The sequence below is a fragment of the Zootoca vivipara genome, chromosome 5 (genome assembly GCF_965207765.1).
Source record: "Zootoca vivipara chromosome 5, rZooViv2.hap1.1, whole genome shotgun sequence".
NCBI lineage: Eukaryota > Metazoa > Chordata > Lepidosauria > Squamata > Lacertidae > Zootoca > Zootoca vivipara.
Window position 1 is genome coordinate 63842465 of NC_142588.1, and position 25772 is coordinate 63868236.

The window sequence follows — 25772 nt, forward strand, 5'->3', positions numbered from 1 at the left end:
AAAACTAAGAGAGGTTATGGGGGTTTTTAATAAAAAAGTATTAACCCCTTGTATTTGAAGTGGCTTTACCATTCATCATTTAGTACATTTATATCATGCCTTTCTTTCACCACTCAACATATGGGGTCTCCAGGTGATCTCTAATCTGTTCACTAACTATACCTAGATCTGCTTGACTTAGGCAAGGTGTTGCTTACAGATTTACTGAAAACAAAGATACACATATAACTTCATTGCCAAGAAATTCACTTTTTCCTATCACCATCAACATTTTCACTAAGCAATTTTAATAAGCAGTAGACCCAGGTGGCGCTGTGGTTAAACCACTGAGCCTAGGGCTTGCTGATCAGAAGGTCGGCGGTTCGAATCCCTGTGATGGGGTGAGCTCCCGTTGCTTGGTCCCAGCTCCTGCCAACCTAGCAGTTCGAAAGCACGTCAAAATGCAAGTAGATAAATAGGAACCGCTACAGCGGGAAGGTAAACGGCGTTTCCATGTGCTGCTCTGGTTTGCCAGAAGTGGCTTTGTCATGCTGTCCACATGACCTGGAAGCTATACGCCGGCTCCCTCGGCCAATAATGCGAGATGAGCGCGCAACCCCAGAGTCGGTCACGACTGGACCTAATGGTCAGGGGTCCCTTTACCTTTACCTTAGTTTATAACTGCCAATGATTTGTAACAGATGGAACACTCAACAAACTCTAGAAAAGCATTTGACACAATGATGTGGACTGCACATTAATGTAAGAAAGTTCAGTCAGAGAGCTTCCCACTCCCTTTTCTCACCTGCAAGCCACCTCTCAGTAAGCCTCTCTGTAAGGACAGGGACAGTGTTAGAAACTGAGATATATTAAAGCTAGGAGCTACTGGTAAATGGCACCTTAAACCTAGGTTATGGGCGAAACAACGGAATGTCTAGGAATGTTTTTTTAATAACAGGAATACAAAGCTGAAAATGAATGAGCTGCAACTAAAATATTATATTCATTTTTCACATGGTCTAATCCTTCCCCTGCCCAACCCCCTAATATTCTTAAGAGGGCCTCTTCTCCAGTTTTCAGAGCAGGTGGAAGTGGGAAGGCAGAAAAAGTTCCTCCTTTCCTTCCATTCTTCAGTTTTATTCTGAAATCTTAGGTGCAGTACTGCGCCCATAGCTCAGAAACTGCTCGCGCTAATGAAATTCCCTATTGCAAAATGCTCCTAGATTTAACAATGGGAGTTTCAAACACTGGACAGGGCTCTGGGCTCCTTTGAATAATATGGCATTATTATCTAGGTCAAGCATGTCAAGCCCGTTTCGGGGGCCTAATCCAGCCCGAGGGTCGATTTAGTCCAGCCCCCGTGGCAGTACGGTATGTTCTGGGGAAGCTCAGCAACTTCAATCCTAAAGAAAGCTCAACAAGTTTGGTCAGCCCTCACACATGTTCACTTCATCAAATCTGGCCCTCTTTGAAAAAAGTTTGGGCACCCCTGATCTAGGTTAACTTATCTTTGGATCCAAGCCAGTATTTAAAAGTGCTGTAGTACTTATGTGAAATGCCAACCTACCTGCCGTATTACACTATCTTTTCTAACAACTCCATGAATAAAAATGAAATGGGTTGAGAGAAAGAATGTTACATAAAATTCACATCTTATAAAAACAGTCATAGCAGACAGAAGCCTTGGGATTCACAATGCTTGATACACTAATGATAACAAAGTTCAATTAAACATTTGACTTTGTAAATATTTTTTACTAACCCATAAAAAGCCAAGTCACTGTTTCATGTGACCAAATCTTTGGTCCATGTTTATCATAACACTGGTCTCCACCTGATTTGTTTGTTTTAAAAACTTTGATATGCCTTTTTAAGATTATCTGGTGTAGATAGACAATTAATGCAACTCAAAGGTAAAATTGTAAAATTCCATTACATTTAAACAGTAAATTGGTTTTCCAAAGCACTGTTTGTATTTTGGCATTCTTATGACAAACTAGTTCAACACACATATTGTATCATTACATCTTATTGGCCCTATTGTTGACGTAAATCAAATTACAAAAAGTAAATTGGTTGCCAATGCAAGAACACTATGTCTATTGTCTATCTCCTTGTTGCAAAGCACTCTGAAAACTCCATTACAAGGTGACCTGTAAACCAATCAAAAATATTTTAAATTTTTTTAAACCTCTGAAATAGTGATTTACCCAATATCTTAAGATTCTTGTACATACGGTAAACTTATAGTTGACCTGCAAACCCAAAGTAAAAAGAAAAGAAAAGAACTGATATTCAATCCTCAGATGAATAATTAGCACATTCAGTCAGGGGGAAAAAGTGGTAGCACTGATATAGCTAAAATACGAGTCAGTGTGACTGACTGCACAAGCTCTCAAAGCTATCCTATCCCTAATGGGGCTCTCTCTTTTATTCCCCATTTAAGTAGTAACTTTTTCACAATGTCAGCAGATACAAATGAGAAGGTAAACAAGTGCTGAGACACTGAAAACTAAAAATGTTCAACAGCTAACTTTAATGCTGAACATAGATTAGCCAGACACAGGGCTTATGCAGCTGTTTCTCTTGTGCTGCTGGAATTTTACACACTGGTATATTTTTATCCACTGACCCATTTTCATCAACCATGTCAGACATGATTGTCCTACAGTGGTTGTAGTTTGTTTATAATGTGGCAGACCATAGGTACACAAAGGCAGTTGCACAGAAATGAAATGACATACCCATCTGTAAGGTGGTACTGTAGTGAGTTTTACAAACTTAATGGCAATCTCATGGGTAAAATATCAAAACTAAAACTTCTCCTGGGACCATCACCTATTAGATCACTGTGGCAAGGGACAAGTGTTGGAAAAGTGTTCGCCTGTTCTTCTCCAAAGATTTCCAAAATTAAACACACAGAAAGGTTTGCCTTAGCTCACAGCAGAACATAAGAACATTGAAAGTTGGAAGTGCCCTCCTAAATGGGTTTCAAAACTGGTCTCATCAAGCATGAAAACAATGTACTTTTCCCTACTTGCATCCAGATGTTAAGTTAGGAAAGAGCAACAGTAAAAACTAAAAAATGTCAACAATCCTGGCCCAGAGACCTTGAAATGTTGAGCACCAAAAAGCTTCAGCCACGGTTCCAAACAGTATTTTGTACTTAAGAGCAGAAACTCAACTAAGTTTCCCATCCCTCCATTGCCCGCCTGGTTTTGTTAGAAGAGGGTAAAGCTAGCAGTCAGTCATAGGTAAAGGTAAAGGTGACCCCTGACCATTAGGTCCAGTCGTGACCGACTCTGGGGTTGCGCGCTCATTTCGCATTATTGGCAGAGGGAGCCAGCGTATAGCTTCCAGGTCATGTGGCCAGCATGACAAAGCCGCTTCTGGCAAACCAGAGCAGCACATGGAAATGCCGTTTACCTTCCCGCTATAGCGGTTCCTATTTATCTACTTGCATTTTGATGTGCTTTCGAACTGCTAGGTTGGCAGGAGCTGGGACCAAGCAACGGGAGCTCACCCCGTCACAGGAATTTGAACCGCCGACCTTCTGATCAGCAAGCCCTAGGCTCAGTGGTTTAGCCCACAGCGCCACCTGGGTCCCTTATAGCAGTCAGTCATAAAGCCACATAAAGCTATAAATCTGCATAAAGCCACAGAGAGTTCATGATCAAGCCAATACAGTACTTGAATCAGACACCCTCATTCACATTTCAAAGTTTTGAAGGACAATACTATCCAAACCCTGAATTCATGACTGATCAACTCCCAACAGGTAAGTTCTCAAATGAGCAGGGGCTCACAATTCATGGCTCATTGCTGCAACTGCCCTTTAAGTGTCATCCTGTTGGGGAAGGGGATAATTCCTGAGCTCATGCTGACTTTTCTTACGCAACTCAGTGTGACATCAGCAAGCACTCCCCTACCTTATTGTGAGACATGCAGGGTCCTAACTACCAAATATTTTGCCTGTCTAAAAAGGCCCTTCAAAAATTTGTGGATAGCTATCAAAGAGCACACAAAAATTTCTTGATAAGATCCTGGACTTTAAAGAATTGTTATAGTTGTACCCAAGGGCTTCCACAGTGGAACTGCTACTTGTCCTCTTGGAACAGGAGACCCTATAGTCACCTTCATGCATTATACCAGGCTTCCTCAACCTCAGCCCTCCAGATGTTTTGAGACTACAATTCCCATAATCCCCGAGCACTTGTCCTGCTAGCTAGGGATCATGGGAGTTGTAGGCCAAACTCCCTGAGGTTTGCGTTTGAGGAAGCCTGCATTATACCCTCCCTGTGTGGAAGTGACAATGGCAGAGGGAAGCCATATCACAGGGTGAACCCACATTTGCAGAGCAGGCTCTATGTACAAACATTACCTCAATGTGTGGTACAGTGGCAGGTGTGATCTTGCTTCTTGTGTGAAGGTGATAGATTTATGTCTCCTACCCAGTCCAAGATTGCTTTTCAAACTCTCCATTTTAAAACAGCCTGTCATGTAACATGAGGACTGCTACCTGAGAAATAGAAACCCAAAGAATATTTGACTATGCATAACTAGTTGTGCATGTCTTTGAATGCTGGTTATGATTTTTAAAGTTCTGCCACTAAGAGGGCCCCTTTCACCCTTTAAAAAATAGGGATGGGGACATTGGTCCTCCAAGTGTTGCAAACTACAACTCCCACCGTCCCTGACCATTAGCTGTGCTGGCTGGGGACGATGCATACTGGAGTCATAACAATATCTGGAGGACCACAGGCTCTCCACCCCTGCTTAAACACGTTAACACGACAGCAATATATTCAAGATTGCCAGCAACAGCCTTGGTGGGATTCAGTACTTTTTCCAGGAATGACTCACCCATTAATTGAAGCCCGAGGAGCTAGTGTGATCACAGTGAAGCATGTGATTTAAGCCTTTGCAGGATCATGGCTTTACTGCAGTACATGATAAAGCAACTCGGTGATACTAAAACCTGTTGACAAGTAATGCCTTTTACTCCCATACAACACTATTTAAATTAGCCCCTAATAAAATACAGTGGTACCTCGGGTTAAGAAATTAATTCGTTCTGGAGGTCTGTTCTTAACCTGAAACTGTTCTTAACCTGAGGTACCACTTTAGCTAATGGGGCCTCCTGCTGTTGCCGTGCTGCCGTAAGAAGATTTCTGTTCTCATCCTGAAGCAAAGTTCTTAACCTTAGGTACTATTTCTGGGTTAGCAGAGTCTGTAACCTGAGGTACCACTGTATTAGCTCAGAGTAATTTTTTTTTAATGCAATGGACAGTGGCATACTGGGAAAAGGTACTGTTAATTTCAGGAATTGTTGGTGATTGTATTCACAAGACTATGGCATTTGACTGCATAAACCAGCCATCCCCAAACTTCGGCCCTCCAGATGTTTTGGACTACAATTCCCATCTTCCCTGACCACTGGTCCTGTTAGCTAGGGATCATGGGAGTTGTAGGCCAAAACATCTGGAGGGCCGCAGTTTGGGGATGCCTGGCATAAACCCTACTTTGCAACCCATATTCAAGGTAACAATGAAACAGAAAACTAACTCCCATTCAGCAATGCTAGTTCTAACATTTTTCATTTCTAAACATTTTTACACCTGAAGTGTAAGTACACTGAGTGTGAGTAATTCTTAATGCTGGGCTAAATTTTAAATAATTGTCTCCAACTGCTTTATTTTTTGTTCTAAGGATGACATGGTGGGAAGCAACTCCATATTACATTCCATCTAAACAAAATAAAATAGTTACAGTAAATCTAAACCTAGAATCCTTTCTTCAAGCCCAGTAGAATGGTTAAAAGAAGATCCAAGTACTGTAATCATTGTAAAATGGAAACACAGCATACAAATAAAGTACCAACAACACTGTACTAAAAAGTTAACTAAATCCATGGGAAACTTTAACATAACAATTACTTCCACTTGAGAGCTTCTGTTTTCTGTAGCATTATTCTTGTAATAGTATGTACACAGGATTGTGGCCTCTGTCACATGCTGACAGCCTCTAGGAGCCACAGGCGAGAGCTGAGTGAGGGATGGGGACCAAAGGTGAAAAGCTATTCCAGAAGGAGCACAATGTGTCCCCTAATACCCCATACACTGGTTAAACCTAGGTGAAGGTTGCAGACCCATCTCAAACCCTTGGTGAGTTAGGAACTTCCCCTGAATGCGAAGATATAGTGGGTACAGTGGTCAAGGATGCAGTTACAGCATGTGCTGTAGAGGGAAATGAGGGGCAGATGGGGCTTGTCAACCTGGAAAGGTAGTCCATCTAGGACAGGCATCCCCAAACTGCGGCCCTCCAGATGTTTTGGCCTACAACTCCCATGATCCCTAGCTAACAGGACCAGTGGTCAGGGATGATGGGAATTGTAGTCCAAAACATCTGGAGGACCAAAGTTTGGGGGTGCCTGATCTAGGAGAAGAAAAACTCTGATCCTAAACCTCCGCTGCCTTGCATGATATCTTCAGGAGAAGAAAAAGCTAAGGAGCAAACCCTACAAATCTAAGTGGAGTCCCTAAGACAGTTGGATGGTGCCTTGTACACCTCCTTCTGGAACTCCTGCAGCCAATCTGGTGCCAAACTATTGCTCTGCTTTCCTTTGGACCACATCAGCAGGGCAGTCTCAAGCAGGTCGGGCGCCCTGGCACTGAGGCGCCCCCGCCCTCGCAGCGCCCCGCCTGCCAGCCCTGCGCCACCGGGACTATACATCAGTGAGGCCACCGGCCCTGCACATCAGTGAGGCCAAGAGGGGGGTTTTGTCATCCATACACACTGCCCTGGCTAGTGCCCCAAGGAGGTCACTTTGGTGCTGCTAACACAGTGGTTTGACTTCACCCTGGTGGCCCTCTCTACTGTCTCTCGAAACAGATTCAATATAAACAACAGAGTACCAGCCCCCATCTGGTCATCTGCAAGATCCTGACAAATCAGATGCTTTCCCCTTGCTGTATGATATTACAGGATGCAATTACAGGTGCCAAATAAGATCAACTTCGTTGCCAAAATGAACCAATTTATTGCAGATGACAACATACCATCTTCAATAGAATGATGGGTGAAAAATGAACTGCAAGAAAACTATGTCAATAATACGATCACCACACTTGAGAAGCATCGTGAGATTTTTCAATTTAAGTATCAAATCCCTTACCAATAAGTGGTATAAAGAGAGCAGCAGTTATATTACCAAATAATGCCACAAAAGTGTTAGACTGCAGCTGTGATATGCTATTCCTTCATATAGTCAATAGTACAGTATATATATTCAGGGGACTACAAATGGGCTTGCCACTGGTGAAACAGTTTTACTTCTGGTGAGTTTCATCTCACCCTTATCCAGCCTGGAAAACAGCAAAGACCTCACACTAACTTCATAATGAATCTGAGAACTTGCTGGTTTTCCACCTTTCAGCTTAGGACTGGGGCAGAAAGCAGCACTGAGCTGCAGAGGCACTTCAGACATCCCCCAAACTCACAACTGAGAACCATCATTCCCCTTGGGAGCCACACAAAATTTGTGGACCTTTGTACGTATTTACAGTAAGTGACCAGGTGAGGAAATGTGGATTGGCAGCACTCGCACTGTTGCCAACACATAATGATTGATCACCAAAGTGGTGATCAAAGTTAAAACAAAGTAGCACTGCTGAAGAAAAATGCACGCACAACACCACTGAACAAGTACAGCAGCTACTCATACAGCTTCAAATGTTAAGCTGGCAGATGGTGATGCTGACACAATGATGGTATTCAGTGCCTTTGAGATTGCTGGTCATGGTTATCATGTGGCCATTGTTGGCGAGGCTACAGACCCACTTGCATTGTTTTGCATGCAGTTAACACATGCAGGTCCAAAACAAGGAACTTTCCTATTGAAGCCTGAAAGAAACAAAATGCCAGACTGCCATATGTAGCTTTTAATCACAAAAAATAGGAATGGGGAGAAAGTGTTCCCACTCACTGAGTGTGATATAACATCAGGAATGTTCAAATAGGCTAAGGCGGCATCTGAATTATAGAAGACTCAAAGCTATGTGATAAAATTTCTTCACTCACTGATCACCCCCACCCCCATGCCATATAAAATGTCACAGCAGCTGCAGGAGTCTTTTATGTTTCATCTGTGCAAAGAAGGTGGAAACCTATGAACCACCAGATGTTGGTGGACTTCAGCTCCCATCAGTCCCAGTCAGCATGGTCAAGGGTCAGGGATCAGGGATGAAGGGAGCTGAAATACAGAAACACCCAGAAGACCACAGGCTCCCTGTCTCTGCTCTATGGAGTGCACAGTGAAGAGTGCTTGAATGAATTCAGAAACTGCCTAACAAGCGACTTCTAATATGTGAAGTTTGAACATAAGAAGAGTCTGCTGGATCAGGCCTAGTGGCCCATTTAGTCCAGCGTCCTGTTCTCACAGTGGCCAATGCAATGCCTATTGAAAGCCTACAAGCAGGACCTGAGTGCAAAAGAACTCTCCCCTCTGTGGTTTTCAACAACTGGTGTCCAGAAGTGTGCTGCCTCCAACAGTAAACAAGAAATATCCATGTTTGACATGAGAATCCTACCTACCACAACTTCTGATAACTGCACAGCACATATTCAGGGTTTGTCTTCAAGTGCAGCTGTAATCTGTGGTGACTCTGCAACCAGGCTAGTGGACATGCAAGTTAACACTCCTCCTGCCAACACATAAACCAGATGCTCCCAAGAGGTTCTGTTCTCAAATTAGGTAGCTCTGGGTTTACCTCCCACATGTACTATAGTCTGTGGTTGTCACAAAGCATACCTACCTGATATTCTCATCAGGAAGTGTGAACTGATGTGGCACCTGTCATGCAGGAATGCAAATAATGCAGAGACTGGTGACTAACAACCATAGCTGCATTGAGCCAACTAATCTAGACTATGACAAGATCACTTTGACCTTGCTAGAAGTTACAGAGCCATAATTTTCTACATCAAGTGATACCCTAACCCTCATTTGATGGCATCTAATTTATGTGCTGGGCACAGAACAAAATTGGCCATTTGGACAGTGGAAAGATAACCATATATCAAAGATCATATTGTTTAGGACATAGTTATGTAATAAAATCTGCCATTTGTGAATTACCATCTTTTGCATTGAATCTGCTTTGGCTTTATAACATTTGAAGTTAGAGCAGCTTCTAGTCTACTTTTACTTGACCAGTGAATACGACATTTCGGAACAGAAAAAACATGTATGAACTAAGGATATAACAAATACATGACATAAATGTAATATCATGGGTATAATGGTGGAAGCACCATTTAGATTTAATGGGATTTTAGTACAATAAGAACATTTTATGACATATATGTTAAGTCATCAGCTGTATAAAAATTATGTGCATAATCTGACCCAAAGTTTGACAGGTCTATTGTACTATTATGACTCAATATCTTATCACTACTTCTCCCATATGTTTTTCAATCTTCACAAAATGGTATACACATTCATATGATCTTATCAAATTCTTCACACAACTAATTAAAAGCAGACTGCTAACTACTTATTGTATTTTAATGTCACTGAATGAAACTTTAGAAAACAATATTTTCAAGTAATCCAATACCTAATACTTAAAAGACAGCTAAATTGAAATACATAGTATACTGATTATATTGGCCTTGGTATACCAAAAAAACTCTTCAAAAAGCATTACTAGATGGTAGCTTGAGAGCTGTAGACCTACTTCAAAATGTGAAGTTGAAAACTATGAACAAATCACAGATATGTATTATTAACTTTTAATGCCTTGCCTGAACTACCAAGATCTTGCGGAGGTACATTAAGAGGCTGTCCATAAGAGGGTGGTGGTTCTCTGGAATTCTTTCCCTAAGGAACTATACCATGTCAATCTCTCCTTGGGTTCTAAACGCAAGTAAAAATAATTTCTCAGGTTTAAACACTAATTCACAGTGCAAGTCTACTCAGAGGTAAGCCCCATTAAGTTCCATATGACTTAATCCTGCAGTGAACTAGATGATCACATTCTTTTTTTTTTGAATGATATTTATTCATTTTTTCCCATCACCAAACCTGAACATTGTTCTTCATGCTTGTATACATATACATATACATATACATACATATACATATATGTTTGTTTGTTACAATTTTTCGTATCGTATTTCTAATCCTCCTTTCCCAGAGAAAAAAAGGGAAAGGAGAAGAAGAAAAGAAAAGAAAGTAAATTTTATCTTTGGACTTCCTGTTATCTCCATCAGCATACTCTCCTCTTTTTGTCGCAGAGTGTATATTCAATCCATGCTATCTCTTGTTTTTACATATCGTTTGACACTCCTATTTCTTAAGGAAACTGATTTCTGCAAATCCAAACAGATTTTTTCCCTTTTTTACTCAAACGCTATCATAGAAATTTTGTTCTCAGTATATTTTCTAACATATTTCTTGGACCTGTCCCATTTTTAAAGAAATTCTTCTTTAACCTTTCCTCTCAAACTGTTTGTTAACTGTGCCATTTCGGCAAACTCTTGAAGTTTATTTTGCCAATCTATAATTTTTGGAGCTTCTTTTTCTTTCCATCCTTTGGCAATAACAATACGAGCCGCTGCTAATGAATATAGAAGGAGTTCTTTTGCCTGTATGGGAATATCTTTTTGAAAGGTAATACTTAGTAGAAAAATCTCTGGTCTTTTTGGGATATTCCTACCTATATTTTTTGGATCTCATCATGAATTTTATCACATTCTAATCTAGTGCAAATGGGGGAGTTAAACTTCTTAATTATATATGTGTATTTCATTAGGTTGCGTTTAGTACTTCAACCACTACAGAGTAAAAAATACTTTGAGAGGCAGATTATATATATATATATATATATATATATATATATATATATATATATTGATGTTTGTTGATTTTTTACTTAAGAACTAAGGAATTGTACATGAAGGCTCTAGCACAAATTGCAACCAAACCATTACTATTAGAACCAGTTGTGGAATAATCACTAATCATTTAACCAGGCCATTGACAAATCTGAGTTTGTTTCTACTGAAAGAAGTTAACTGATAGATACCGGTCCTTTCTTTGGTTGAAGAGTAGTCCCAATGACAGATATAGCCCATTCTAACTGTAAGGAGAGTTCAGATCAGCCTCTGGGTACCTCGTGCCCAGGTCCAGAACTCATATTACCAGCTAAAAAGACCAACCAGCAGAAATGTTCACAAATATTCCATTGCATTGGACATAGACTAGGAAACATTTACTGAAATCTTACATGCTTTTTTGTTTTTGGGTGATGGAATTGCAAGCAGGTGCAATTCACTGATAACTTGCAAGTTATTCCAGTTACACAACATTTCTAACTAATCTGAGAGACTGACCTTGCTTAGGTAGGAGCAAAAGGGAATTGGCGACAATAAAAAGGGAGAATCTGAAATTCAGGGGGAAATGGGTACCGTACTCAAACACAGAACAAAGCTTAGAACTGTTAGGATCACTTCACAGCCTTATTTTTATGCTTTTTGTTCCCACTTCCCTTATCACCTAAAGTAATTTTTTACATCTCTCTTCCTGCCCCGCCTCTGTTCCCACGTTACATGTAACCTGTCCTCACGTGGGAAACCTGTATATGTCACAACAGGGAGTGATGCAAAAGTTCTATTTTGGATGATACAGTCAAGCATCAGGAACAGAAAGCATGAGACACTAGTCCAAAGGAACTCAGAAATATAGAACTGCAAGATCACAGAACTGGAATGCGCCAGAAGGTGAACTGTAACTTAAGGCATAGAGTCCTTTTTTTTCTTTTCCCAAGGGCAAAAGGGACTATACCATTTCTGCATAAAGTGGAAGCTGAGAAAAGAATGCTCCTGCCACGTGCACCTAAGCTCGCGTATCTTGATTTATTTATATCAAAACAACAAAAACACATACCAAAATAGCAGAATTATTATTAAAAGCAGAACTAGTGACATGATGCGATAAAAAACTTATGTTGCCTATAACAATTTATATTTGCATTCTCATCCAGCAAATATCAGCAGCAAAATGTGGCCCTGTGTGTGTCTTTAAAAAAGGCTTCTTTCTAACAAAATAAATAACTGCATTTACTAATATTGTATAGTGTGTTGCCGCTTTGTTTTCCCCGCTACTACTCTTGGAGAAGCCTTGGCATTTGGAATCCAAATACAGTGGTACCTCGGTTTAAGAACAACCTTGTTTACGAATGATTCGGGTTACGAACTTCCGCAAAACCAGAGGTTTACCTCGGTCTACAAACTTTACCTCGGTCTAAGAACAGAAACGGAATGGTGGAAGGCAGCGGGAGGCCTCATTAGGGGAAGAGCGACTGAAAGGTTTCAGTTTAAGAACAGACTTCCGGAACAGATTAAGTTCGTAAACTGAGGTACAGTCATACCTTGGGTTACAGACACTTCAGGTTGCGCATTACCACTGTAAAGCAATCTCCTCTATGCTTTTCAACTCACCTATCCTTCAAAATCTCCAGCTGTTTTTGGAGTAGCAGGTGGTGTGCTAAGCAAAGTATTATAAGGTACAAGCACAGAATACCAGCTTTGGAAGGTTATTTTTTGATCTAGAAAAAAATGTATCCATAAGACAAGTATGTAAATGAGACTACTGTACTTTACAGAGTCCTTAGCAAACAAGAAGCAACAATTTGGATCCTGAACCAGTAACAGACTACTTTCATTTTGTTTGATTATCAGATTCACAGTCTGGGAAAGGGATTAGACCTGGCACAGCCAATTAATGCTCAAGTGGCAGCTACGGTCACGACTTATTCTATCAGTTTCATCTGATAAGAAGGGATGTGGCCAGTTTACCAACCACCACCCATACATGTGTAATCTTAGAAGCTGAGTGTATTCTATGCGGGGCTGTCATCCTGTTCAGAAGCTTCAACATGCCCAAGGTAAGGACAAATCAACACATTCCGCTCCAGCCTGTAAAGGTAATTCACTTTCTTTGTCTGTGGCATGCAAGAATCAACTCTAGGCAACTCAGGAAGCTTTTGTAAATTAGTTTCTCTCCCCCTCCCCTCCCCACCCCATCACTGAGATGATACAGACAAGCAGCACAAGCATATATTGGCAGACAAGGAAGTTCTGTGGGATAATGACATTTGCAGTACAGCATTCAACTTACGGAAATTACATGTGCCAATTTGGTTCCCAGCACTATTCAAGGAACTAGCTCTGATCTTTCAAATGCTGCATAGCATAGGTCTCATTCAGTAAGATCAGAAGCAAGGGGGATCTCGAAGATCCAGTTAGGTGAACTCAAGGTGTGTTATGTGGTGTGTGGGAATTTCTGAATGAAAAATTATACAGCCTTTTTATGAATCATCGTGAGGCACATTCTTATAAATATAAATATTTTATCTCTGCCATCCTACACACTTGCAATTTGGGTAACCAGCACCCATTACGCAGCTGGAAGAGGTGTGCGGAGGCCACAGAAAGAACTGTGTGCTGAGGGAGCCCTTTCGGACATTCATCCTCTTGGGAAACACTTGAAGGCTAATGTAGCCTGGAACTGGGTGTTTGAAATGAAGCTGGTTTGACTGCTGAACAAGACATGGCAGTGGGCAGTCTAAGGAAGCTTCTTCAGGTGTCAGCTCATAAAAGTAAGTCCTGCCATGGGTGACACATCACCACCTCCAAAGAGTCATCCCTTGGAGGAGTATTGGGGCCAGGGGTGCCAACCCCTCTCAATTCATAACCATCATGATGAGGCTGAACCCTAGGGTGAGAGACTACTACTATTATTATTTGATTTATTGCCCACTGTTTACACTAAGGTCCAAGGGCAGGTAAAACATTAAAGCACAACATTAAAAACAGTTTAAAACAACTTATAATTACAGAGGATCCTAGAAACATACACTTTAAATGTCAAAAGCCAGGGCAAAAAGGTGCATCTTCAGCATTCGCCAGAAGCTGCATAATGAAGATGCCTGGGCTAACACAAATTAACATCTGACAGTTCACTTGGAAGAAAAAGCAAAGATGCACTTGGCCAATGAAGGTTAAACATTCACATTACAAATCAATTGTAGAAAGTGAACATTTAAAAAATCATTCTGACTTTGAAATGGGAGTCTTCCATAATCTGACTACTCAAATTATCCCATTCACCGGAAAAAGAATTCCAGAGTCCTCAAATAGTAGAATTACTGGTAATTGTCTTCAATTCCCAAAATCCCTTTTAGAATATATCAGTAAAACTGCCTCAATAAAATTAGAAATTTTCTGGGGCAGAAAACAATGGAATGTTATCTAGAAATTGAAATACTTTGCAAGGTCCATAAGACATTCTTCCAGCCCTATTAACTACAGAGAAGAGACAGTTTCCCACTGACATGCCTGATATCAGAAATACTGTGGAAAGGAAGTACAAGATGTAGCTTCATAATAATTTGAATTCTCCCAAGTGGTTATTGTGTAACGGCTAAGGAAACAGAACTTAAAACAAACAAGAAAAGTGAGTTATTTTTTGTTTGTTTTCTTTCAGGTTATGGATGTGCCATGAAGATCTAATGGAGCTACATGTCAGGGTTGGGAAGGGATGCAAGAAGAAAAATTTCCTTGTAACTGCTGAGGTCAGAGTCCAACTAAATAGGTAAATGCAAATTGATCTTTCTCTGTGTTCAGGGAGCAAAAGAACAACTTAGGAGTCTTTGGTGCCAAAGAAGATGCCACAAATTCCACATTGTTTCAAGTATTTGTTATTTTTAAAAGTCTATGTGCCAGAATTAGACAGGTTGCTTCAAAAGTACCCCCTGTTGTTGAATTACACAGTGCATCTTTCAAGTTTTGGGCATGAGGCAGAATTTCTCAGCTTCCTTAGACATCCTGGAGCCAGATGTCTAAACTGCAAACACTGCTCATTTCAAAGCAAGGAAATACACACTGCCATCCCAACAACACATCACCGCTGTAGTTATGTCATACTGCCTTATAGTCCAGCATTTTTCTCACTACCTATGGCAAAATTGACTCTAGGCTACAGGTGTATCTACACTGATATCACAATTACTGACACCATGAATTAAGCCATTGCCATGTGTGTTACAGAAGTGCTGACATCCCCACTGTGGCTCCACTGCCACCCCATGCTTGACAGGCAACTTGAACACCCCTTCAGGAGGGGAGTAGGTAACAACATTGTTGTTGTTGTCTGTCTTGAATGTAACAGCAGAATAATAGATACAGGTGAGCAGAGCAATTGGTGGACAATAGCTCCAAGTCTGTTGCCAAGCTACAGTCATTAGCTTTCAGTATTCAGAACTACTATATTATCAATATCCAGGCCAACCAACACATTAGAGAAGTTGCTCAAATGGCTCATAACAGAATCATGTGGTTCAATTCAGGATCACTCAGACATGTAACCCACCACAGGGCAGTTTCCAAATGAGTATTCTGACTGGGCAAACTGGCATTCCACTACACTGGCCATACGGGCTTTCAGTGGCACTATATACAGAAATACTAGTGCAAAATGTAAAGATGAATCAAAACACAAGATCCACTGGGGGGTGTTCTTTAATATTATTACATTCTGAAGCAAAATATGTGGCCCTCCAGACTACAGCTCCCATCAGCTCCAGGTAGCATGGCCAATGGCTGGAGATGATGGGTCCAAAGGTTCCCCATTTCTGTTAAGATTTATGTATTTCACAGCACAATCCCTGTCAACCCAGAAAGTAAGTCCTACTGAACTTATTATTGGGGTAGGATTGCAGCCTGAATCTCTTCACTCACCCCCCGTCTCTCTCTTCACTACTGAAACTACAGATAATCTACCCCATTTCTTAAAACACCTGTACAGCATCAAATACACACAAGAGAGATTCTTTATTATAGTATGATACAGTGCTGTAACAGCAGCAAAATCATGGGGATGTATGTCATATGACACAAAGAATGGATGACCAACCTGCAGGACAAGTAGCACAGCCAAGACCAAGTTTGTGACACTCAGAGATAAGGAGGGCCCTTGGGCTTGGCTATGTTGTGCTGCTGCTGTTCCACAGTCTAATAATCTACAGAGAAAAAGTCACTTGTGGCTAGAGACAGTACCATGTAATTACAGTACTAGGTTCAAATTATGAATTTTCCCAGGTTCAGGTGCAAGATAAATTGAATGTTGTTTTGCTAAGAAATTTTTCTGCAGTTCAGAATGGAAGGTTCTGCACATGTGCAGAGTGCTTCTTAAGTCTTTTTTTAAAAAGTGTAGCAGCCTTAAGAATCAGTTTAGAACTCTTGGGGAAAGGAATCCTCTATACTGTACTCCTCTCCCAGTAGTTCTAAAACATACCTGCATTAGTGATGCAATGCTTAATAGATTAATCTGTAAGATTATTGTACTTCTGATTAACAAGGCTGAATATCAGATGATGCCTCCTACGACTCCATTATTTCTGACTTCAGATATGTTTTACTCTTGTGGAAGTTTACTCAATGAATAGGCTGAACCCCATAGGATTAAGTCATTAAATTTCTTTAATTGGGGCACAGCCCAAATCTATACATTTGTTTTCAACATCAATTACTTTACCTCCTGGAAAGAGTAAGTTAAATTACCACATATTTTGCTTTTCATGGTGCAATATATACTTTCCTATTACAACTTTTTAGAGGTGCCTGAAGAGTGACAAGGTCCTTTTTATGCAGAGTATTCCTGGGAGAAACGTGCCAAGAGGAAGGCACGCTTGGCAAATCCACACCGTGATCAACTCCCACCTGGAAACCAATGTCCCCACTGTGGAAGGATGTGTGGATCCAGAATTGGCCTCCACAGTCACTTACAGACCCATTGTTAAACTCGTATTTATGGAAGACAATCTTACTCGGCTACGAGTGATTGCCAAAGAAGAAGAATTCCTGTGCATATTAGCTCAGAAGTAAATTGCAGTGGAGTTTTTGTTAAAATTATGCAGTAGGTTACAAAGCTTAATCTGCTTCCTCAGATTTTAAAGCTGAAGTAGGGTATGACTGGAATGAGAGAAAGTTACATCTTGGTAACTCCAAAATAGATCACATATGTTTGAGAAACTGCTGTAGTTATTTCTGTATGAACTAGTTGGCTGCTCCCCTTTGGGCTTAATTCTGAATCTGTTCATTTATTCAACATTGGGGGACTGATTTAAGCTAGCAATATAAATCAAGATTTAAATCACCAAGTGGAAAACCTCAGCTTAAAATGTTGATGTTGGTCCAGCTTTCTATTTATACTTCAGTAATGATAATAAAGAACATTGATTTACAAGTTAAATAGGACCTCTGCACTATATTTTGTTCATATTTGCTAACTAGGAGGGCACATCAACTATATACACATTTGTGAAATATTTCATTTATTGTGCATTTTAGCTTTTTAATAACTGATGCATAGCACCAAACCCCTAGAACAGGCATCCCCAAACTGCAGCCCTCCAGATGTTTTGGCCTACAACTCCCATGATCCCTAGCTAACAGGACCATTGGAGGGCCGAAGTTTGGGGGTGCCTGCCCTAGAATATTATGTACTGTATTGGGGTGTGTGCCTCTGCATGGCCCCATGGTTAAGTGATCTAGAATGGGCTACTAGATCACATGCTCCTTTCCCCAGTTCCTCCTCCAGAAAAGGACAAAAGAACAAACATTTCTATGCCCTTACAGCAGCATTAACTTTGGTTAATTCTAAGCAGATTCCCTCTTAAATGATCAGGATTTGCTTACCAGCTTCGATCTTTGGTTTCCAGATCTAGTCAGTATTAATCTAACGCAGAGAAGTATTATCCTAATCCAGAGAAGTATCAGCCAGCTAGTGAGGGTAAAAGAGGAAACCTAGAATCATAGAATCATAGAGTTGGAAGAGACCACAAGGGCCATCCAGTCCAACCCCCTGCCAAGCAGGAAACCTATTCCCAATAACTGTCAATAACAGCCAATCCAATTTAAAAAACCCAAGATTTATGCGGCTGCATAATTTTAGTCTAGACATGACACTGGGTAGTTGAGAGATTCTTCTGACAACACTTAAATGTAGAGAATAGTCTTTTCTTTGCCCGATATACAAGCAACATGGCAATGCGCACATGCACAGTCACCCATTCTTTGAATGCGTGAAAAGCAGGAGTTGCCTGTACTAAAATTATATTCATATCACATTGCATAACACTAGCTTTAAAATAATGTCATGGAACAAGTCATGGAACAAAAATTTAAATATAAGGATTTAAAAGAGAAAGTAAATATGTATATTTGTATTGTACAATGTGATTCAATTCACGTGTCCACTGTAACACATTATTAATTACTGAATGGCAATGTACTGAAATTCAGAACACCTGAGCCAGCCTTTGTCACCCACAGAATGTAAGTTATGTGCCTCTGTGACAGCACAAACATAGCTTACTCCCGATATATTTATAATAGCATCCTATGCAAATGGGAATCTATCCTGCTTTGCCCATTTTAATAGTTCACAGAGGGCTGGACTCGCATAGGTGGCTGTAATTTGAATTGTTTCCAGTCTTAACCGACAGCACCCACATTAGTTTTTATGGAAAGTTACAAACATGTGGTAACTAATTACCGTAAGCTATATCTGACAATGCCAGATATTGCTGGAGCTGTGGCAGAGTCCCATCCTTTTGCTCTTCTTACACAGGGCACATCTGTTAGCTACTACAACATAGCACTACTAGTCCCAAACTTCCATTACTGCAGTGACTCTGAGGTTCAGATTGTAAAACAGCCCTAAATGTGCTTACCGTACTCAAAAGTTTCAATAAGCACATCCAGGACTGAAATGCCAAAATTCAGTAATATCCTAAGGGTTGATTGCATAAAAGAGCAACAATTTTGTCAGCTTTTAATGAATGGTGGTTTCAAACTTCCAGATATACCCCCTCCATATATTCAATACCATCCCTTGGCTCTTACGGAGTGGCTTTCCAGGAGATGTAGGGGAGCAATTCTTAGGCTCCAACCTATGAATTTTAAAAAATTAAATAACTTGCAATTTCCAACTCAACTTCCTATATTCTTTTTCACATTCCACTTTTATTGTGGTATAAATGCCAGCCTCTTTCCCACTCAAGGGAAATTTATTTTTATTAATAAATTTAAGCATGCTGCACGTGCAGCACATTAATCTACCCACACCCTCATCCATTCTGGTACAACAACAAGATTATACAAGGTCAAACACTGAGTTTGAAATCTAATTAGGGAGGAACTTTTCAAAACTGTTCTGTTTGAGGACATGCCCCAAGGAATTCAGAGGCAATTTTAAACTTTGCATGCACATCTGCGTTTTACAGTTATAAACTAGAGAGCAACAATAGTATGGCACACCTTGCATCAGCCAGCTCTATGCAATCAAGTAAGATATTCTACTGCCAAGCTTAAAATCTCCTTCTAGGAGATTGAGGGTCACAATGTATGTTTTAAACGAAATTACTAAAAGGAGTGAGTGGTGCTATTCATAGTAAGACTGTCTTAAAATTATTTAAGGTTGGTTAGGGAAACTGGCAACTATATCCTAAACATTTGCACTGGTGTGTCTGCCTGTAACTTCATACTCTGTGGCCTAGTGCTAGAGCTGTACTTGCCATATTGTATTCAACACGCTTATTTATAGAAGCAGCAAATGTTGCCCGATTCTAAGAAGGAGCAGCTTAAGTATCCTAAGTAGTTGTGAAAAATAGCAATGAGTGAATTCATTACTAACTACTTAAGACAGCTTTATTTATTCTGCAATTATTTCCTGAACAAAAGATGTGTGCTGTTTTTAAAGTAAGTTCTAAATGTTGCTATCTTTGATTTTTCTTTTTAAAGCTCCCCCCCCCTTTAAAAGACAAATCAAAGAATTACTGCACAGCAGCAGGTTGTTTCTGGCTCTTCTACAATTATTAATCTTGTTACAACACTAACAAGTGGGAACATAAGCAAAGAAGAAAACACACACACATACAACTCAGGACAGCTATTTTCTGGAAAAATTCCTGAGAGGCATCAGTGTTCAGCTACGGGAGCAAAAACAGTCTTGTGACACTGCATCATATGCCATCTGATCTGATGCCACAATGAATCTGTTAGGGTAGGACAGGCATAGGCAAACTCGGCCCTCCAGAAGTTTTGAGACTACAATTCCCATCATCCCTGACCACTGGTCCTGTTAGGGAAGTTGTAGTCCCAAAACACTTGGAGGGGCGAGTTTGTCTATGCATGGGATAGGACATGGCCATCCAGGTGTCTTGCATATGTTCTGAACTACAACTCCCATAAGTCTTAGCCAGCAGAACCATACCGGATGGAGCTACTAAAAGTTGCAGTTCAAAACATCTGTAAGGCACCAAGTTCTTCAATCCTGTTTTAGAGTGACAGACAACACTCATAAGCAAACTAGTGCTCATGCTACAAAATTCCCTCTTTGCTTCCGAGACCCTCCCCGTATCTGCTCCAGTGAGTCCCCTAAGAGTGCATTTTTTTGGGAGGGGGACTGCAGGGAAGTGAGGAAGTCATGCACCAGCAGAAGTCCATTTTGGTTGCAGACAGCTAACATAGGATGTTACTATTAGTCTCTAAAGTGCCACAATTCTCAGTGGTGATGTTCTCTGCATCAGTGCTAGAAATGAACCAGGATAATTTTGAGCCTGGCTTATTGACCACTTGTGCCCAAATGAAGATGCCTGAGCGCCAGTATGGCGCCTGACATCACCATCTGGATGTGCATACCTGGGGATCATTGGACCTTGACTGTTTTCACACACTAATACCACAGCCTATAGAATTCTATCAGTTATATTTTTTAATTGCACAATCAGAATGAATTTCAGGAACCAAAAAGTCATATTGAAAAATACGACTTTAGAGCTGCCTTGCCTCCCAAATGGCAACTAGACATTCCATTTTGGCAAATGTAACCTTTATTTAAGGAAAAATAATAAAAATTCCTTCCAGTAGCACCTTAGAGGCCAACTAAGTTTGTCATTCGTATGAGCTTTCGTGTGCATGCACACTTCTTCATATACCTGAAGGTATCTGAAGAAGGTATCTGAAGAAGTGTGCATGCACACGAAAGCTCATACCAATGACAAACTTAGTTGGTCTCTAAGGTGCTACTGGAAGGATTTTTATTTTATTTTTTGTTTTGACTACGTCAGACCAACAAGGCTACCTACCTGTAACTAACTTTATTTAAGGAGCCATTTAGTGCCTGGCTTATATACCTGAGTTTATAACACTGCTTTGGTTGAAGGAAAATTGATCATACAATCTTAATCAAACTGGTATCTCTCTACGAGACCTTGGTGTTGAAAAATGTGATTTGTGTTTCCCTACAATGCCACAAAACCTAAAGTAATGAACCATCATTACTAATATCTGCAGCAGTAGCATGTACTCTCAACATCAATGAGATCTAGTTTCAATGTGTCTTGAAATTAGAATTGATTTGTCACAGGACTTGAATCTTCCAGAGCCCTTGAGCAGGTTTATAAGATTAAGCCATACAAAATCAAACCTTACTACTCCTTTTAATCAGTTGTAATGTTTGAATCATGAATAAGCTTGTGAGGATGCTACTAGGATTCTTGAAGAACTAAAACAGAAATTATTACAGTCGGTTTGAAGGTAAAGCAATAGTTTTATTAGCACAATTTAATAGGGACCCAACATAAAAATGCAAGCCATTTTATAATGTGAAAAATAACTGCATTTCCACTTTCAATGAAACACATTAGGAATCTAGACATTTCAGAGGTGGGGCATTCTTGACATAACTTCACAGAAGGTGTAGCCCTGGGTTTGAAAGTGATAGCAAGAAAAAACACTCTTAAGAAACCATATTTTCATGTAACACAGGAATAACCAATGAACATATAGGTTAAACTTCTTTTGAAAAAAGCACATCATTTAACTGTTGCTCACTGTAGTTTGTGTATACTGGAAAACAGACATGTACAGAAATAGATCAAATAATGGTTGAGATTCAAAGACTATCCCCTTCTAGTGGCAGCCATTCATACCCCCTGAAAAGTTGCCCCAAAAGGTCATCAGATTATCCAGAACAGCTTTCCATGAGGCACCAGAAGGGTGTACACATAGGGATCTACAGATCCCAGCCAATGTTAAAGGAACATAGGTAATGTTGGATGTTTTTCATTTCCACTTAGCAAATTTGAGAACTTGCTGAACATGTCAGACAGACACCACTTTAACATTTCAGGATCTGTACTCAAATACCACAATTACATTATTGTTGTTGTTGTTGTTATCACTATTTGGAAACATTACAATTAGAGATGCAAAATACTATGTCAATTGACCAATTTATAATATAATCACTTTGTGCCATAGGAGAAACACCTACGGTACTTGTTCTGCCAGACAAACACTAAAAAAATCAATGACAAAATTCATCTTCAATAATAACAAGCAACTGTTGTGTGGCAGATGTGGTTCTGCTATAATTCCCAAAATTACTATCCTACGGATTCGCCTGAATCTTGCTGAAGTCAAAGCAATTTAAGCACCTAACTCTCTGCAGAAATGGAACCCATAAATGTAACATTAGGAGCCTATATTCCAAAGCTACAATATTACATTGTGTTCTTCCCAAAGATTGACAACATGAACCTCAACCAAGTATAAAAGATGTTCCTGATAAAATTATTTCAGCAGAGTCAAATTTAAGGCTCCTATTCTCAACAGCTACTATGGACAACTTAATAGGACTGTGTTAAAAAACAGGTGGTTTCAAATATACCTGTTTATAACAACTGATCTATCTGTGCAGAAACTGTTCTCTTCTGTTAAAATTTCACAGATTAAAGAAAGAAGTAATTTAGTTAGTGGGTTTTTATATATATATATATAAAAAATAACCAAAAGCAATGATTTCCTCAACCATTCTGGGTAAATTTTCTCTAGAGCATGAATCCCACCATTAACTGGATTATAAAAAACAAACAAACATTATTCTACTATATATATAAACCAGCACATAATTGATAAAAATGTATAAGAGCCCAGTGTTGGAAATTCTTTTGTCCACTCCCCAAGTAATTATGATGCACGTTCAACAAGCTAAATTGCTTGCAACCACATAATTCCACACCACATTCACCTTCTTCTTGCACTGGAGACCCTTGTTATGTTTCTCATTACTACCATGTGCAATTATTTGCCATACTGGACCCTCAGCCAATATAAAAAAATGTCCCTAACTCCTGGGCCTTATAGTCACTTTTGCCGTCTACAGCACTTCAACTGGTGGGTCAGGACCCATCAGTGGACCGGGACCTAATCCAATGTGGGTAACAAGAGGATCACTGCCACCATACAAATATATGGTAAAATATTAAGAAATAGGTCCCCAAATGCATGTATGGGTTAAAAGCGGGCCCTGGAACTGAATAGGTTGATGACAGAGAGCTTGAGTCATGTTTATCTTAAGTTGATTCATGCACTTTAAAACGAAAGAGGAAATATATTCCAAAGCCACAGGTGACCTAATGGGAGGCACCTGATGTTTCACACTTTTCCACAAGAGCATTTTACATCTTTAAAATTTTATAGTACAACCCAATCCAGAGCACTCTTTTATAAAATGGAATCAGATGACCCAAGTACTTTAAGCCAATCTGGCTGTAGACCAGATTATGAACATGCCAACCTAAAATACTACTTCTGTCCATCATATTGGTTCATTTCTCTTACGGTATTAGCATTTGGAACAGAAATGTTGTCTAAAGGAGCTGCATTTTCTCCAGAAACAAATCTTATACAGTATGGGACTTTAGACTCAATGTTACTTAGCAGTATATTTTCAGAAACTCCAGGTTTACAAACTGCAAAACAGATAAAAAATATGACTCTGTGCAAAACTCAAAAGGTTTTTCTTTTTAAAAACCCTGTATTTACAGGATACATATAGGTACATATTTTTTGCAGAGCAGCTAGCACCATTTGTCCGCGTTTTCAAGAGGGATGCACTAGAACTGATCAAATCAGTTAACCAGAAGAAGGAAATTGCTGTATACATAGAACCTTGTGAATCACCCTCAATCTCACTATTTACTACTGCGATATTCCGGCTTAAAAAAAAATAGGCACAGGCCTACTCATCTACGCTATTTATTACAACAACCTAGCAACCAAGAAGCGCAAAATTGGTTTATGTAGTAGCTGCATTAACGCAAACCGGGGCCCTTTGCGTACAGGGCAATTTTGCAAGAGAAAAGCAAATACGCTTTCATTCCTGCACCACCAAGAAACCGGCTTAACTAACCTGACGACAGACTCTGGCCGCTCAAAGGCCCCAAAGGCTGCCTTTAAAAAAAAGAAAGAAAGAGAACGAACTAGCAGCAGTTCCGGATTCGAGGAGGTCCCTCCTTTCCTCCCTCTCCCAACGCCGACGGAGGATCCCCAAGGCGATGGAAAGTTTTCCTGGAGCCCCACAAGGACAACAATGCCCCAAGCAGGAGCCGCCAAGGCGCCTCGCAGGCACCCCTTCGCTTCCCACCCCCGACCTCCTTCCCCTAATCGACTCCCGGCTCCGAGGCCACAGTCACAAAGGTCGGCTGGAGCCGCGCACTTCAGCCGCGGGCGCGGAAGGTATAATAAAGGAGAGAGGAAGGAGGCGGGGCGGAGAGGGGAAGAAATCCGCCTCCATCCAGCAGGGCACGTCAGGGGCCGCCGAATCCGTGTCGAGGCATCCTGAGGACACACCCTGAGGGTCAAGCGGCCGCAGCCGCCCAGCGGGGGCCGAGGAGGCCTGAAGGCCCCCGGGGCCCGAGCTCCACAGGCAGAAGACCCCCCCCCGCGCGCCTCCTCCTGGCCGCCAACGCCTCCCGCCCCCGGGAAGCCGAAGCGCCAAGGCTCCCCTCGGAAAGGCCTCCTCAGGCGCCGCAACACGGCGAGCTGCGGCCCTCAAGGCCCCGGCAGTACCTTCGCTCCGCGGCGGGCCGGTTGGCTGGCTGGCAGGCAGGCGGCGGCGGCTACCCCCACCTCGTCGGCGTCGTGGTGGTGGTGGTGCTGCGGCGTCCGTCGGTCAGCTCTCGGTGTGGGCCTCGGCCGGCGCTCCTCTCCCCGGCTGGGTTCGCCTACGGCCTTCGGCTCGCTCGGTGTCGGCCTGGCTGGCCCCTCCCCCGCCCCGCGGTCCTGGCTGCGCAGCGGCCCCTGCTCTTCCTTCCCTTTCCCTTCTCGCTAGCTCTCGCTCTCGCTCTCCTCTTCCCTTCCCAGCCCGGCGGCGGATACTACTGACCCGACGAGCAGCTGCGGCGGAGCAGGAGAAAGCCCCGCGCCCAGCTCGGCCGGCGGCTCGCGGCTGCCCCCTGCGGCCTGGCGGGATCCGCGCAGCCGACGCCGCAGCCCTTGGCCCTGCCAGGCGCCCTTCAACGCCGGCCAATGTTCTCTCTTCCGGCCGCGCTCGGAACGCGAAGGAGACCGAGGACAATGGGGAAAAGGAATGCCTCTGAGCATGGGCAGATGCCGGGAGGGGTGGCATTTCCTTCGTACATCGTAGGGCGTGGTTAAGCTATGTGAAAACCTTTCCAGGCTCTTGCATAGCTGCCAAGTTATCCCTTTTTTACAGGGATTTTCCCTTATGCTGAATAGGCTTCCTCGCGAGAAAAGGGAAAACTTGGCAGCTATGCTCTTGACCTAATAATAATAATCCCAAAGATACATGTGCAATGCGAGATTAAAATCTGCACATGCTCTAGGTCACAGTGAAATCGCTGAACAGTTTACGGTGC

At 41.4% G+C, this 25772-nt stretch overlaps 1 protein-coding gene across 2 annotated transcripts in view; it reads right to left on the reverse strand.

Annotated features, from left to right (window-relative positions):
• Positions 1-25236, reverse strand: part of CAB39 (calcium binding protein 39) — a 52470-nt gene extending 27234 nt beyond the window's left edge. Inside the window, exon 1 of one of the 2 annotated variants that reach the window (XM_035132872.3) lies at positions 24964-25236. The gene's annotated coding sequence lies outside the window, so the exon portion shown is untranslated. Of the gene's footprint in view, positions 1-24304; positions 24614-24963 lie in introns of those variants that run through there. The other variant, XM_035132873.3, reaches the window with a different exon arrangement.
• Positions 25237-25772: the final 536 nt, after the last annotated feature.